The sequence below is a fragment of the Theropithecus gelada genome, chromosome 6 (assembly GCF_003255815.1).
Source record: "Theropithecus gelada isolate Dixy chromosome 6, Tgel_1.0, whole genome shotgun sequence".
NCBI lineage: Eukaryota > Metazoa > Chordata > Mammalia > Primates > Cercopithecidae > Theropithecus > Theropithecus gelada.
The window spans coordinates 42,716,869-42,734,933 of NC_037673.1; positions in this window are offsets into that span (position 1 = coordinate 42,716,869).

Genomic DNA, 18,065 nt, shown 5'->3' on the forward strand with positions numbered 1-18,065 from the left:
GAATAGACCAATAGCAGGCTCTGAAATTGAGGCAATAATTAATAGCCTACCAACCAAAAAAAGTCCAGGACCAGATGGATTCACAGCTGAATTCTACCAGAGGTACAAGGAGGAGTTGGTACCATTCCTTCTGAAACTATTCCAATCAATAGAAAAAGAGGGAATCCTCCCTAATTCATTTTATGAGGCCAACATCATCCTGATACCAAAGCCTGGCAGAGACACAACAAAAAAAGAGAATTTTAGACCAATATCCCTGATGAACATCGATGCAAAAATCCTCAATAAAATACTGGCAAACCGGATTCAGCAGCACATCAAAAAGCTTATCCACCATGATCAAGTGGGCTTCATCCCTGGGATGCAAGGCTGGTTCAACATTCGCAAATCAATAAACATAACCCAGCATAGAAACAGAACCAAAGACAAGAATCACATGATTATCTCAATAGATGCAGAAAAGGCTTTTGACAAAATTCAACAGCCTTTCATGCTAAAAACGCTCAATAAATTCGGTATTGATGGAACGTACCTCAAAATAATAAGAGCTATTTATGACAAACCCACAGCCAATATCATACTGAATGGGCAAAAACTGGAAAAATTCCCTTTGAAAACTGGCACAAGACAGGGATGCCCTCTCTCACCACTCCTATTCAACATAGTGTTGGAAGTTCTGGCTAGGGCAATCAGGCAAGAGAAAGAAATCAAGGGTATTCAGTTAGGAAAAGAAGAAGTCAAATTGTCCCTGTTTGCAGATGACATGATTGTATATTTAGAAAACCTCATTGTCTCAGCCCAAAATCTCCTTAAGCTGATAAGCAACTTCAGCAAAGTCTCAGGATACAAAATTAATGTGCAAAAATCACAAGCATTCTTATACACCAGTAACAGACAAACAGAGAGCCAAATCATGAAAGAACTTCCATTCACAATTACTTCAAAGAGAATAAAATACCTAGGAATCCAACTTACAAGGGATGTGAAGGACCTCTTCAAGCAGAACTACAAATCACTGCTCAGTGAAATAAAAGAGGACACAAACAAATGGAAGAACATACCATGGTCATGGATAGGAAGAATCAATATGGTGAAAATGGCCATACTGCCCAAGGTAATTTATAGATTCAATGCCATCCCCATCAAGCTACCAATGAGTTTCTTCACAGAATTGGAAAAATCTACTTTAAAGTTCATATGGAACCAAAAAAGAGCCCGCATCTCCAAGACAATCCTAAGTCAAAAGAACAAAGCTGGAGGCATCACGCTACCTGACTTCAAACTCTACTACAAGGCTACAGTAACCAAAACAGCATGGTACCGGTACCAAAACAGAGATATAGTCCAATGGAACAGAACAGATCCTCAGAAATAATATCACACATCTACAGCCATCTGATCTTTGACAAACCTGAGAGAAACAGGAAACGGGGAAAGGATTCCCTATTTAATAAATGGTGCTGGGAAAATCGACTAGCCATAAATAGAAAGCTGAAACTGGATCCTTTCCTTACTCCTTATACGAAAATTAATTCAAGATGGATTAGAGACTTCAATGTTAGACCTAATACCATAAAAACCCTAGAGGAAAACCTAGATAGTACCATTCAGGACATAGGCATGGGCAAAGACTTCATGTCTAAAACACCAAAAGCATCGGCAGCAAAAGCCAAAATTGACAAATGGGATCTCATTAAACTAAAGAGCTTCTGCACAGCAAAAGAAACTACCATCAGAGTGAACAGGCAACCTACAGAATGGAAAACATTTTTGCAATCTACTCATCTGACAAAGGGCTAATATCCAGAACCTACAAAGAACTCAAACAAATTTATAAGAAAAAAAAAAAAAACATCAAAAAGTGGCAAAGGATATGAACAGAGAGTTCTCAAAAGAAGACATTCATACAGCCAACAGACACATGAAAAAATGCTCATCATCACTGGCCATCAGAGAAATGCAAATTAAAACCACAATGAGTTACCATCTCACACCAGTTAGAATGGCGATCATTCAAAAGTCAGGAAACAACAGGTGCTGGAGAGGATGTGGAGAAATAGGAACACTTTTACACTGTTGGTGGGATTGTAAACTAGTTCAACCATTATGGAAAACAGTATGGCGATTCCTCAAGGATCTAGAACTAGATGTACCATATGACCCAGCCATCCCATTACTGGGGATATACCCAAAGGATTATAAATCATGCTGCTATAAAGACACATGCACACGTATGTTTATTGCAGCACTATTCACAATAGCAAAGACTTGGAATCAACCCAAATGTCCATCAGTGACAGACTGGATTAAGAAAATGTGGCACATATACACCATGGAATACTATGCAGCTATAAAAAAGGATGAGTTTGTGTCCTTTGTAGGGACATGGATGTAGCTGGAAACCATCATTGTCAGCAAACTATCGCAAGAACAGAAAACCAAACACCGCATGTTCTCACTTATAGGTGGAAACTGAACAATGAGATCACTTGGACTTGGGAAGGGGAACATCACGCACCAGGGCCTATGATGGGGAGAGGGGTGGGGAGGGATTGCACTGGGAGTTATACCTGATGTAAATGACGAGTTGATGGGTGCTGACGAGTTGATGGCTGCAGCACACCAACATGGCACAAGTATACATATGTAACAAACCTGCACGTTATGCACATGTACCCTAAAACTTAAAGTATAATAATAATAATTAATTAATTAATTAAAAAAAAAAAAAAAACCTTGCTGACATAAAGATGGCCCAAAGAAGCAGAAAGATATACTATGTTCATTGCTTGGAAAACTAAATATCTCTAAGATTTCACTTCTCTCCCATTTGAGCAACGACTTAAAGATAATCTAAGTAAATATCAACAGCCATTTTTGGAGAAATTTTCATGCAAAATCAAATATTATTTTAATCCATACTAAAAGTACCATGAGAATTCTGAAAAATAATATATTAAAAGACTTACACCACCTGATTTACAGACTTACTGTAAAGCTCCAGTAATCACAGAAGTGTGATATTTACCTGAAAACTGATATGCAGCTTAATAAAACAGAATACAAAGATGAGAAATAGACTGACACAAATATGAGCAGTTTACTTTTGACAAAGTTGTCAAGACAATCCAATTAATTAAAATAATTATTTCAAAAATTGTGGCTGGTAGAAATGAATAAACATGAGAAATAAAGAAGGAAGGGAGAGAGGAATGGAGGAAAGAGAGTCAGGGAGGAAAGAGAGTTGGAAGGTAGGAAGGAAGGAACTTATTTCACAGCATATTAAAAAATCAACTCAAAAGTGTTTATATATCTGAAAGTAAGAGTTAAAAATCTAAAATTTCTAGATGAAAATGTAGGACAAATTCCTAGTGACCTTGAGTTAGGCAAAGATTTCTTAAATAGGACACAACACAAACTGTAAAAGAAAGTTGATAAATGAATTTTAATTAAAATCTTTATGCTCTTCAAAGACACTGTCAAAAATGAAAAGAATGCCACTGACTAGAGGAAAGTATTTGAAAAATATATATCTGAAAATAGACATCTATCCGAATATTTAAAGAAATCTTTCCACTGAAGAAGAATGATAAACTAATAAAAAGGCAAAAAATAATTTTAAAGTAATTTCATTAGAAATACATACTGATGACAACACATGAAAAAAGCTTAAAATCATCAGTCATCGGGGATATGAAAATCAAAACAACAATGAGACACTATACACTAACTGGAAAAGTAAAAATGAATAAAACTGATAATACCCAATGCTTTTGAAGAGAGTGAAAGCAACTGAAATAAACTCTGGTACATTGTTTAAAATAATGCAAAATAGTATAACCACTTTGGAAAATAGTTTGGCAGTTTCTCATGGTAAGCACACATTTGCCATATAACTGAACAGGTTCATTTGTAGATATTATACTTACCCAAGATACATAAAAACCTATGTCCACACAACAGTTTTTATGGGACTGTTCATAGCAGCTTTATTTATAATAACCAAATACTGGAAAGAATCAATCCAATGTTTCTCAAAAGGTGAAGAAATAACCAAATTGTGGGATATCCACTACTGGTACATGCAACAAAATGGGTAAATTTTGAACACGTGATGCTAAATGAAAGAAGCTAAACATGAAAGGCTGCTTAAGTTAAAGTCTACATGAAATTCTAGAAAAGGCAAAAACTAGTGATAGAAATCAGATCAGTAGTTTTAAGGGTCAAAGACGGGAAATGAGACTGACTGCAAGAGGGCAAAAGGGAACTTGTTGGTGTGATGGAAAATGTTCTATAGCTATATCACAGATATAGATAGATATAGATATAGATATAGATTGGATATAGATATATCAACCTTGTGGTGGTAGTTGTGAGGCGACTGTATACATTTCTCAAATGTATTCAAATTGTGTACTTGAAATTTACACATTTCATTGTATATAAATTATGCTTAATAAAGCTGACCACAAAAACAATATCATTACGGCTTGAGCTGAGTGATTGTTACAACAATGAGTTCAGTTTTTGAGAAAATTCATCAGACTCTTCATTTATGATATTCTGTAAGTATATTATAGTTAAAGTTTTTAAAATGTTTAAATATAAAAAGAAACTATGTAGGACAAAATGAATTTATTTGTACATGTAAATGGATGAGTTTTATTGAATGCAAATCATATTTCAATAAAGTGATTTTTTAAAACATTTATGGTAATAACAAGAAAAACAGATTCAGTATGAATTATGCATATATATATATACACACACACATATATATATACACACACGCACACACACTGTACAGATCTAAAGCTACAGAAGTTGGTTGCCAACAAAAAATCAGGCAAAGAGCATTAAAATTAATCAATTTGTTCTGGGGTTGACTTTCCCTTTGCTTTGGCTATAGTTCAATTTCAATCAGTGCTTGCCAAACTCTATTTGCAAAAACAGGTTCCTATAGTGTGACAACAGCACAACAGCTTTTGAAAGAGGTCCTCTCCTAACTTAATTACTGGGAGTTGTTAATGTTTCCCCATATGGCAAAGAGATGTTGTAGTTGTGATTAAGTTAAGAACATTGAAATAGGAGATTATTTTTGATTGTCTGGGTGATCTCAATCTAATCACAAGGCTCCTGGAAAGCAGATAACTTTTTCTAGGCAGTGGTCAGACAGAAATGTGACTACAGAAGAATGGTCTGAAAGAAGCAGCATCGCTGGTTTTGAAGATTAAGGAAGGGGGCCATGAGCCAAGGAATTTGGGTGGCCTCTAGAAGTTAAAAAAGAGAAAGGAAATGAATTCTTTCCTAGAGACTCCAGAAAGGAAAGCAGATGTGCTGACACCTTGATTTTAGCCCAATAAGACCTATATTAGACTTTTGAAGTAATAATTGTATGTTGTTTATGTTGTCTAAGCACTAATTGATGGTAATTTGCTACAGCAGAAATACAGAATCAATACACATAGTATCAATCTATTCACATGGAGATTTAATGTGGCTCTACTGGTTAAAAAAGAAAAAAAAGAAAAAGAAAAAAAACCCTCAAGTTTCCAGGCAACTTATCCCTCTGAGCCTCAGTTTCTTTTTCTGAAAAATGTGGTGTTTATATTAACCACATCACAAGGACACTGTAAATTCAATAAAACAATTGCTTGCAAGACAATTGGCTTAATCATGGCACATGGTAAGCATTTAAGAATTCAATAAATCATAGTTATATTATTTCTACTGGGGCAGATTCTAGAAAACTTCTCAAGTGCAGGGAGATTCTGATTCAAATTATTTTATTTTAATGTTGAAATTAATGTTACAGTGTTTAAGTCAAAAGGATCTCATTTATTTTGATCTAATGGGAACTCAGTTATTTTAAATAGCAATTATAAACAAGCAATTCCATGGAGTTTCACCTGGAATGAAGTTCTCACTAATCTTTCCAAGAATATGGATAAAGTAGTCCAGGATGAGGTTTTACACATAATCAAGAATGTTTTGATTTCATCACTGAGCCCATGGGGAAAAAAAAGTTTTGGTTTTTGTTTGTTTGTTTGTTTACTCAAATGGAATTAGGCAGATTGTAAAGAAACAGATGTATATTAGATATCTGAGAATACTGAAAAAGTAAGGGTTTTAAAATGAATAACACAGCCACAGAATACATATTTTAATTCCAAGAAATAAATCATTTTAACTATACTACCATGCTCACACTAAAAACAATGAAATTCAAGAATTTCCTTTCTCACATTCTATAGATTATTTTATAACTTTAGGTCAAAAGCTAAGTTCAATATTAGGGAAATATTAGGAAATATTACTCAAACTAGCTGAGTAAATTTTTTAGAACTGATAAAACATGGACTTTAGGAGACATTTTAAATAATAGAAAATCCGGAGAAAAATAGAGGACCTCATTTGTACCTAAAATCTGCAGCCTGACCAGTCTATAGAACAACAACAACAACAAAATCCTCATGCATGTAATAAATACTTTAAAATAAGGAAAATTTAAAAGGCCCACCACCGTGGGCGAGAAAGGAACCCACCAACCCGAAGACAGAGACCTAGACTCAGCAGCATTCACCATGTGCTGACTAAAGAGCGCTTTAGTCTTCAATAAACTTCAGTGGTAGCCAGGCAGCAGTCACCATAGGCCTGCAGTGGTAGGGGCCACAGGGAGAGACCCCTTTTGCCTGAAGAAAAGAAGAAACAAAGTAAAAAGTATTTTGTCTTGCAACCTGGGAAAGGGTTCAGTCACAGTAAAATGAAGCACCAAGTAGATTCCTAAGGTTCCTGATTCCAGGCCCTAGCTCTCAGACAGCATTCCTGGAGCCACCCAGAGCCAGAAGGGCACCTGCTTCCTTGAAGGGAAAGATGTAGGTAGGATTTACCACCTGATGACTAAAGAGCCATTAAGCCTTAAATAAACATCAGTGGTAGCCAGGCAATATTCACCACAGGCTTTGGGTGAGACCCAATATTATGCTGGCATCAGGTGTGACCCAGCATGGTCCCCATGATGGTGGCCACAGCAGTGCTTGTGTTAATCCTTCTCCAACTCTGGGAAGTTCAGCATGGAGAGAAAGATTCCATTTGTTTGGGGTAAAGTAAAAGAAGAGAACTAGAGACTCTGCCTGGTAATCTAGGAAATTCTCCCAGATGTTACACAAAAGCACCAAGGTAATATTTCTACAAGCCTGTAAGAGTCACTGCATTACTGGACTTGAGGTACTCCCTAATGCAGATATGTCTACAGTAACCAAAAACATAGATCACAATACTCAATTCCCTTTGAATACTTGGAAAACCTTTTCAAGAAAGATAGGAGCAAACAAACCATGACTATGAAAATTAGGATAAACACCTAACTCTTCATTGAGCAGACATCAACGAGCATCCACAAACATCAAGACTATCCAGAAAAATACTACCTCACCAAACAAACTATCGTTAAAGAAGGCACCATAGACCAATCCCAGTATGACAGAAATAGGTAACCTTATGGGTAAGTCAAAATAGCTGTGTTGAAGAAGAACAATGAAATTTAAGATAATACAGGGAAGGAATTTTGAATCCTATCAGATAAATTTAACAGAGATCAAATAATTTTTAAAACTCAATCAGAAATTCTGGAGCTGCAAACTGCAATAGGCATACTGAAGAATGCATCAGAGTCCTTCAATAGCAGAATTGATCAAGCAGAAGAAATAATTAGTGAACTTGAAGACAGGCTATTTGAAAATACACAGAGAAGACAAAAGAATGGGGTATCCATCCCCTCAAGCATTTATCCCTTGCATTACAAACAATCCAATTACATTTGTTATTTTTAAATATTTAGTTACATTATTATTGACTACAGTTACCATATTGTGCTATCAAATAGTAGGTCTTATTCATCTTTCTAATTTTTCTGTACAAATTACAGATCCCATCTTCCCCCACCCCCAAATCCCTACTGCCTTTCCCAGTCTCTGGTAACCATCATTTTACTATTTATGTCAATTGTTCAATTGTTTTGATTTTTAGATCCCACAAATAAGTGAGAACATGCAATGATTGTCTTTCTATGTCTGGTCCATTTCACTTAATATAATCATCTACCGTTCTATCAATGTTGTTGCAAATGACAGGATCTCCTTCTTTTCATGGCTGAATAGTACTCCATTTTGTATATGTACCACATTTCTTTATCCATTCATGGACACTTAGACTGCTGGACACTTAGGTTGATGGACACTTAGGTTGTTGGACACAGGCTGCTTCCAAATCTTAGCTACTGTAAACAGTGCTACAACAAACATATGAATGCAGATACCTCTTTGATATACTTATTTTCTTTCTTTCAGGTATATACTCAGCAGTGGGATTGCTGAATTCTATGATAGCTCAATTTTAGTTCTGTAAGGAAGTTCTAAATTGTTCTCCACAGTACTAATTTACATTCCCACCAACAGTGTACAAGTTTTTCCTTTTCTCTACATCCTTGTCAGCATTTGTTATAACCTGTCTTTTGGACTAAGCCATTTTAATTGGAGATCACATCTCATTGTGGTTTTCATTTGCATTTATCTGATGATTAATGATGTTGAGCACCTTATTATATGTCTGTTTGCCTTCTGTATGTCTTCTTCTGAGAAGTGTCTATTCAGATCTTTCCCCCATTTTGTGATCAGATTATTAGCTTTTTTTCCAATAGTGTTGAGTTTTTAATATATTCTGGTTATTAATTCCTTGTCAGATAGGTAGTGTACAACCTTTTTATCTCATCCTGTGGGTTGTGTATTCACTTGAATAACAGCAGCCTTTGCTGTGTAGAAACTTTTTAACTTGATGTGATCTCATTTGTTCATTGAGGTTTTGGTTGCCTCTGTTTGGGAAGTATTGCTCAGGAAATCTTTGTCTGGACAAATGTCCTGGATATTTTCCCCAATGTTTTCTTGTAGTAGTTTCATATTTTGAGATCTTAGATTGAAACTTTTAATTCATTTTGATTTGATTTTTGTGTATGATGAGAGATACAGGTCTAGTTTCATTCTTCTGCATATGGATATCCAGTTTTCCCAGCACCATTTATTGAAGAGACTGTCTTTTCCTCAGTCTATGTTCTTGGCACCTTGTAGAAAATGAGCTCACTGTAGATGTATGGATTTGTCTCTGGGTTCACAATTCTGTTCCATTGATTGATGTGTCTGTTTTTATGCAGGTATTATGCTGTTTTGATTACCATCACTCTAAGAATTATTTGAAGTCAGGTAATGTGATTCCTCCAGTTTTCTTCCTTTTGCTTGGGATAGCTTTGGCTATTCTGGGGCTTTTATTTTTCCATATAAATTTTAGAATTGTATTTTCTATTTATGTGAAGAATCTCATTGGTATTTTGATAGGGATTGCATTGAATCTGTAGAGTGCTTTAGCTAGTATGAACATTTTCACAATATTCATGCTTCCAATCCATGAACATGGAATATCTTTCCATTTCTTGATGTTCTGTTTAATTTCTTTTATCAGTGTTTTATAGTTTTCATGGTAGAGATCTTTCACTTCTTTTTGGTTAACTCCTAGATATTTAGTTTTATCTGTGGCTATTGCAAATGTTATTACATTTTCATTTCTTTTTCACATGTTCACTGTTGGCATATAGAAATGCTACTGATTTTTGCCTGTTGTTTTTGTATCCTGAAACTTTACTGAGTTTGTGTGTCAATTCTAATAGTTTTCTTGTGGAGTGTTTGGTATTTTCCAAATATAAGATTATATATCATCTACAAACAAGGATAATTTGACTCCTTCCTTTCTAATTTGGATGCCCTGCACATCTTTCTCTTGTCCGATTTTTCTAGCTAGGACTTCCCATACTATGTTGAATAACAGTGGTAAAGTGGGCATACTTGTCATGTTCCAAATCATAGAGAAAAGTTTTTCAGTTTCTCCCCATTCAGTATGATACTAGCTGTGGGTCTGCTGTACTTGGCTTTTATTATGTTGAAGTATTTTTCCTTCTATCCCCAGATTTTGAGGGCTTTTATCACGATTGTATGTTGAATTTTATCAAATGGTTTTACAGCATTAATTGAATTGGTTATAAAGTTCTTATTCTTTATTCTGCTGATATGATGTTTCACATTGATTGATTTGCATATGTTGAATCATCCTTGCATCCCAGGGATGAATCTCACTTGGTCATGTCATTTTAATGTATTGTTGAATTAGGTCTGCTAGTATTTTGTTGAGGATGTTTGTATCAATATTCATCAGAGATATTGGCCTGTAGTTTTCTTTTTTGGACATGTCTTTGTCTGTTTTTGCTATCAGGGTAACTGTGGTCTCGAAGAATGAGGTTGGAAGGATTCCATTCTCCTCTGTTTTTTGAAAGTTTGAGTAGGATTGGTATTAATTCTTCTTTAAATATTTGGTAGAATTCAACAAGGAAGCCATCAAGCACCAAACTATTCTTTACTGAGAGACTTTTTATAATGGGTTCAATATCAATACTTTTTTCTTTTTTTTCTTTGTCAATTCAAGTTTTAGATTCCTTCCCTGTTCAATTTGGGTAAGTTTTATGTGTCTAGGAATTTTTCCATTTCTTTGAGATTTTCCAATTTCTTGGCATATAGTTGCTCACATTGGCCACTAAAGATCTTTTGAATTTCTGCAGTATCAGGGATAATGTCTCCTTTGTTATCTCTGATTTTATTTGTATCTGCTGTCTTTTTATCTTAGGGAGTATGTCTAAAGGTGTGTCAATTTTGTTTAACTTTTCAAAAAACCAACTTTGTGTTTCAATAATCTTTAATTTTTATTTCAATTTCTTTTATTTCTGCTCTGATATTTATTATTTCTTTTCTTCAACTAATTTTTGATTGCTTTGCTCTTGCTTTTCTAGTTATTTAATATATATTGTGAGACTGTTCATTTGGAGGTTTTCCTTTTTTTTGATATAGGCACTTATAACTATAAACTTGCCTTTTAGTACTGCTTTTGCTATATTGCATAGGTTTTGGTATGTTGTGTTTCCATTATCATTTGTTTCAAAATTTTTTTCAATTTCCTTCTTATTTCTTCATGGACCCACTGGTTACTAAGGAGCATATTGTTTAATTTTCACATATTTGTATAGTTTCCAAAATTCCTCTTGTTGTTAACTTCTAGTTTTATTCCATTGTGATCAGAGAAGATGCTTGACAGCATTTCAATTTTTTGGAATATTTTGACACGTGTTTTCTTACCTAACATATAGTCTGTCTTTGAGAATGATCCATGGGCTGAAGAAAAGAATGGGCATTCTGCAGCTCTTCAGTGCAATGTTCTGTGAATATCTATTAGATCTATTACAGTGCAGGTTAAGTCTGATGTTTCTTTGTTGATTTTCTGTCTGGAAGATTTGTCCAATGCTAAAAGTGAGGTGTTAACATCTCTAGCTATTATTGTATTGGGGCCCATTTCTCTCTTTAGGTCTAATAATGTTTACTTTATATATCTGGGTGATCCATTGTTAAGTCCATGTATATTTAAAATTGTTATATCCTCTTGCAGAATTGACTCCTTTATCATTATATAGTGATCTCTGTCTCTTCTTACAGTTTTTCTCTTGAAATCTATTTTGTGTGATGTAAATATAGTGACTCCTGCTCTTTTTTGATTTCCATTGGGATGGAATGTCTTCCTTCATCCTTTTATTTTCAGTGTATGTGTATCTTTATAAGTGAATTGCATTTCTTTTAAGCAACAGATCAATAGGTCTTGTTTTTTCTTCCATTCAGCCTGTCTCTGTATTTTGATTAGAAAGTTTAGTCCATTTGCATTCAATGTTATTATTGATAAGTAAGGACTTACTTCTGCAATTTTGACATTTTCTGGTTCTTTTCTTTTTGTCTTCCTTTAGTGAAGGTGATTTTCTTAGTTCTTTGCTTTTTAGTTTCTTATTTTTTGTATTTCTTGTATGATTTTAGTTTAAGGTTACCACAAGGCTTGCAAATACTATCTTGTAACCCATTATTTTAACCAGATAACAAAACTGCATAAACAAATGAAAAAACGAGCAAAAATATTGAAAACTCTACACCTTAACTTTCTCCCCTGGCTTTTAATCGTTTAGTTGTTTCTATTTATATCTTCCTGTACTTTCTATGTCTTGAATACTTGTTGTTGTAATTATTATTTTTGTTTGGTACATTGCTTAATCTTTCTTCTTAGGATAAGAGTACTTTACACACCACAGTTACAGTTTCATAATATTCTGAGGTTTTCTGTTTACTTGCTATTACCAGTGAGCTTTGTACCTTCAGGTGGTTACTTATTGCTTATTAATGTCCTTCTGTTTCTGATTGATGTATACCCTTTAGCATTTCTTGTATGACAGGTCTGGTGTTGATGAAATCCCTCAGCTTTTGTTTGTCTGGGAATATCTTTATTTCTCCATGTTTGAGGTATATTTTTGCCAGATATATTAGTCTACAGTGAAAGTTTTTTTTTTTTTTTTCCTTCAGCACTTTAAATATGTCATGCCACTCTCTTCTAGCCTGTAAGGTTTCCATTGAAAATTCTACTGCCAGGCATATTGCAGCTCCATTGTAAGTTATTTGTTTTGTTTCCCTTGCTGCTTTTAAAATACTTTCTTTAACTTTGACTTTTGGGAGTTTCATCATTAAATGCCTTGAGGTAGTCTTCTTTGGGTTAAATCTCATTGATGTTCTATAGCCTTGTATTTGGATGTTCATTCCTTTTTCCAGGTTTAAGAAGTTCTCTATTGTTATCCTATTAAATAAACTTTATACCCCTCTCTCTTTCTCTATCTTCTCCTTAAGGAAAATAACTGAGATTTGCCCACTTTGAGGCTATTTTCTGGATCCTGTAGGCATGCTTCACTGTTTTTTATTCTTTTTTTCTTTTGTCTCCTCTGACTGTATTTTCATTTAGCCTGTCTTCAGGCTAATTCTTTCTTCTGCCTGATGAATTCTGCTATTGAAGGACTCTAATGCATTCTTCAGTATGCCTATTGCATTTTTCAGTTCCAGAATTTCTGCTTGATTCTTTTGAATTATTTCGATATCTTTGTTTAATTTGTATGATAGAATTCTGAAGTCATTCTCTGTGTTATCTCAAATACTTTGAGTTTCCTCAACGCAGCTATTTTGAATTCTCTGTCTGAAAGGTCACATATCTCTGTTTTTCCAGGATTGGTCTCTGGTGCCTTATTTAGTTCATTTGGTGATATCATATTTTCCTGGATGATGTTGATGGTAGTAGACATTGTCAGTGTCTGGCCATTGAAGAGTTAGGTATTTATTGTAGTCTTCACTGTCTGAACTTATTTGTAGCTTTTCTTCTTGGGAAGGATTTCCAAATATTTGAAAGAAGTTGGGTGTTGTGATCTAAGCTGTATCTGCTTTAGGGAGCACCCCAAGCCCAGTAACACTGTGGTTGTCACAGATTCTTAGAGACACCACCTTGATGGTCTTGGACAAAATATGGGAGAATTCTCTGTATTATCAAGCAGAGACTCTTGTTGTATTCTCTCACTTTCTCCTAAATGAACAGGGTCTCTCTCTTTGTTCTAATACTGAGGGTGAAGAAGTTGGGGGTAAAGAGACATAAGTACCCCTATGGCCATCACCACTCTAACAGCACTGGGTCTCACCCAAGGCCTACTGTAACAACTCCCTGTGTACTGCCTATGTTCAACCAAAGCCCCAGGGCTCCACAATCAGCCAGTGGCAAAGCCAGCCAAGCCTGTGTCCTTGCCTTCAGGATGGAAAGGTCTTCCATTCCCAGGTGGGTCCAGAGGTATCATCCAGTAATCAGAGACTAGAATCAGAAACCTTAAAAGTCTACCTGTTGTTCTACTGTAGTGTGGCTGAGCTGGCACTCAAACCACAAGTTCCCATCCTTTTTTTCACCTTTCTAAAGGCAGAGGAATCTCACTCCATAGCCACACCCATTCCAGGCCACAAGAAGTAATAACAAACTACCACCAATGTCCCCTAAAGGCCAAGGTCTCTTAAGTCAGCTTGTAGTGAATGCTGCCTTGTCTGGGACTCACTCTTCATGACAGTGAGCTCTCCCCTGGCTCAGGGTAGATGCAATAATGCCATCCAAAAGTAAAGTAAAATCAAGTCCTAAAGTCAGGGACCCCAAGAGACCACTTGATGCCCTACCCCTCTGCGACCGTGCTGGTACCTAATGTGTAAGACAAAGTCCTTTACTTTTCCCTCTGATTTTCTCAAGCAGAAAAACTTTTGCCCTATAGCCACCACAACTGGTAATGTGCTCAGTCTCACCTGAAGCCAGCAAGTCTCAGAGGCTCACTCACGGCTCCTGACATAGTACCTGGGTGTTGCTGCTGGTAATTCAGGGCTCTCCAGATAGCAGGTGATTAATGTTTCCAGGACTGGGTCTTTTCCTTCAAGACAGTGGGTTCCCTTCTGGTCCAGGGTGTGTCCATAAATGTTGTCCAGGTGCTAGATCCTGGAATGAGGGTCTCATGACTCTAACTGATGCCCTATCCTGCTGTGGCTAAACTGGTATCGAAGATGCAAGACAAAGTCTTACCCACCCTTCCCCCTCCTCTCCTTAAGTGATAGAAGGAGTCTCTTTTGGAGCCATGAGGTATGCAGCCTGGGTTTAGGGGAGGGCTAATGTCACCAACTCCCTTAGCAATGCTGACTGGTGTCTCAATAGGTCATGTGCCCCTGGATTCCACTGTCTCTGGACCTAGTTCAGCACTTGAACTTGCCTAAAAGTTGCTATCCTTATGGCCTAGACTGCCTTTCAACTTCATTTAGAGACACAGAGCACTGTAGTCCATGGAGGCAAGGTTTGCTAGAAGTCAAGTTTGGCACGCTGGGATTAGCAATTCCGCTCTCACTAGGGCTGGTTTAAATGTTCCCACTGTGGGAGGACATTAGCTGAGTTTGGTCCAGCTTTCCTTTATGCTCTAAAAGGACAGCACTGATCTCAGTCCCTCACAATTGTTGTGTTCTCCTTCCCCCAGTGCCTAGAGATGCTCTCTGCACCACATACTCCTACCAGGAGCTTGGGAGGGATGGTATTGGTGATTCAGGATGTTTTTTCTATCACTTCAGTGCTTCTTCCAGCTATATGAAGATAAAACTGGGTACTATGAGGGCTCACCTGATTTTAGGTTCTTATGAAGGTGTTTGTTCTATATAGATAGTCTTTAAATTAGTGTCCTTCCCAGGGGGACAAGGAGTGGAGCCTTCTATTGTACCATCTTGCTCCACTTCTGATATGATTTGGCTATTTCCTCAACCAAATCTCATCTTGAATACCCACATGTTGTGGAAGAAACCTAATGGAGGTAACTGAATCATAGGGACAGGTCTTTCCCATGCTGCTTTTGTGATAGTAAGTCTCACAAGATCTGAAGGTTTTAAAAAGGTGAGTTTCCCTGCACAAGCTCTTTTATCTTGATTGCTGCCTTGTGAGACAGGCCTTTCACCCTCTGCCATGATTATGAGGCCTCCCCTTCTTCCATGTGAGGCCACATAGAACTGTAAGTCCATTAAACCTCTTTCTTTTGTAAACTGCCCAGTCTTGGGTATGTTGTTATCAGCAGCGTGAAAATGGACTAATACAACCTGTCTCCCAAAATTGTGATATATTTATGCAGTAGAATAATAAGCAGCCATAAGAGATAATGAGTTATTATATAGAAGGATCTCTAATATCTTCTAAGGTTAAAAAAATATAGAATCCTGTGAATACAAATAATAAAAAAAAAGTCAGTGTTTATATAGGTATGTAATACAAAGATTTCTGAAAGAAAATATATTGGTTACCTGTGAGAAGAGGAGTGGATGAGGTTCAGGAATAGGAGAGATGCTTCTCTGAATTCTCTATTCTATGAATTGTGAACCATCTAAATACATTACATATTGGAAAAATTTAGTAAAATAATTGGGTTAGAGAGAAAAAAATACAAAAACAAACAGTAAAAGGCCACTTGAAATTCTAAACTCTAATCTAGTCAGTATAATCTAGAGGTATTTGGCAGAGCACTCTAAAGAAGAATAACCACAATTTGAAAACTTCAATATTTTTTAAAATTTCTCAATTTCAAATTATTACCCAACAACATGTATTGTGTATTTTAGTAAAAATAAAAGTATCCATAGACAAAAGCTTTCTAGTGAATTAAGTTGAACCTTAAATTAAAAGTCTATTGTGTTTCTGTCCAACGGCAATTTCTCAAATCAAATTTCTAGCTGTGCAAAACAGTTTGACAGTTTTAACTAGTACTGATTTAACTTACTAAAAATCAGCAAATACAGTTTTTAGCCATGTTTTTCTACATAGTTAGAAAAATGTCGGGGGTGGAGCAAGATGGCCGAATAGGAACAGCTCCAGTCTCCACCTCCCAGCGCGAGCAACACAGAAGACAGGTGATTTCTGCATTTTCAACTGAGGTACTCGGTTCATCTCACTAGGGAGTGCGGGACAATCGGTGCTGGTCAGCTGCTGCAGCCCGACCAGTGAGAGCTGAAGCAGGGTGAGGCATCGCCTCACCTGGGAAGTGCAAGGGGGAAGGGAATCCCTTTTCCTAGCCAGGGAAACTGAGACACACAACACTTGGAAAATCGGGTACCTCCCACCCCAATACTGCACTTTATGAAGGATCTTAGCAAACGGGCACACCAGGAGATTATATCCCACACCTGGCCAGGAGGGTCCCATGCTCATGGAGCCTCCCTCATTGCTAGCACAGCAGTCTGTGATCTCGTAGCAAGGCAGGAGTGAGGCTGGGGGAGGGGTGCCCGCCATTGCTGAGGCTTAAGCAGGTAAACCAAGCGGCTGGGAAGCTCGAACTGGGTGGAGTTCACATCAGCTCAAGGAGTCTTGCCTGTCTCTGTAGACTCCACCTCTGGGGACAGGGCACAACTAAACAACAACAACAACAAAAAGCAGCTGAAACCTCTGCAGACGCAAATGACTCTGTCTGACAGCTTTGAAGAGAGCAGTGGATCTCCCAACACGGAGGTTGAGATCTGAGAAGGGACAGACTGCCTGCTCAAGTGGGTCCCTAACCCTTGAGTAGCCTAACTGAGAGACATCCCCCATTAGGGGCAGACCAACACCCCACATCTCACACAGTGGAGTACACTCCTGAGAGGAAGCTTCCAAAGTAAGAATCAGACAGGTACACTCGCTGTTCAACAATATTCTATCTTCTGCAGCCTCTGCTGCTAATACCCAGGAAAACAGGGTCTGGAGTGGACCTCAAGCAATCTCTAACAGACCTACAGCTGAGGGTCCTGACTGTTAGAAGGAAAACTAACAAACAGGAAGGACACCCACACCAAAACCCCATCAGTACATCACCATCATCAAAGACCACAGGCAGATAAAACCACAAAGATGGGGAAAAAGCAGGGCAGAAAAGCTGGAAATTCAAAAAATAAGAGCGCATCTGCCCCGACAAAGGAGCGCAGCTCATCGCCAGCAACGGATCAAAGCTGGACGGAGAATGACTTGGACGAGATGAGAGAAGAAGGCTCCAGTCGATCAAACTTCTCAGAGCTAAAGGAGGAATTACATACCCAGCACAAAGAAACTAAAAATCTTTAAAAAAAGAGGGAAGAATTGATAACCAGAATAATTAATGCAGAGAAAGCCATAAACGAACTGACAGAGATGAAAACGATGACACGAGAAATACGTGACAAATGCACTAGCTTCAGTAACTGACATGATCAACTGGAAGAAAGAGTATCAGCAATTGAGGATCAAATGAATGAAATGAAGCAAGAAGAGAAATCTAAAGAAAAAAGAGGAAAAAGAAATGAACAAAGCGTGCAAGAAGTATGAGATTATGTAAAAAGACCAAATCTACGTCTGATTGGGGTGCCTGAAAGTCAGGGGGAAAATGGAACCAAGTTGGAAAACACTCTTCAGGATATTACTCAGGAGAACTTCCCGAACCTAGTAAGGCAGGCCAACATTCAAATTCAGGAAATACAGAGAACGCCACAAAGACACTCCTCGAGAAGAGCAACTCCAAGACACATAATTGCCAGATTCACCAAAGTTGAAATGAAGGAAAAAAT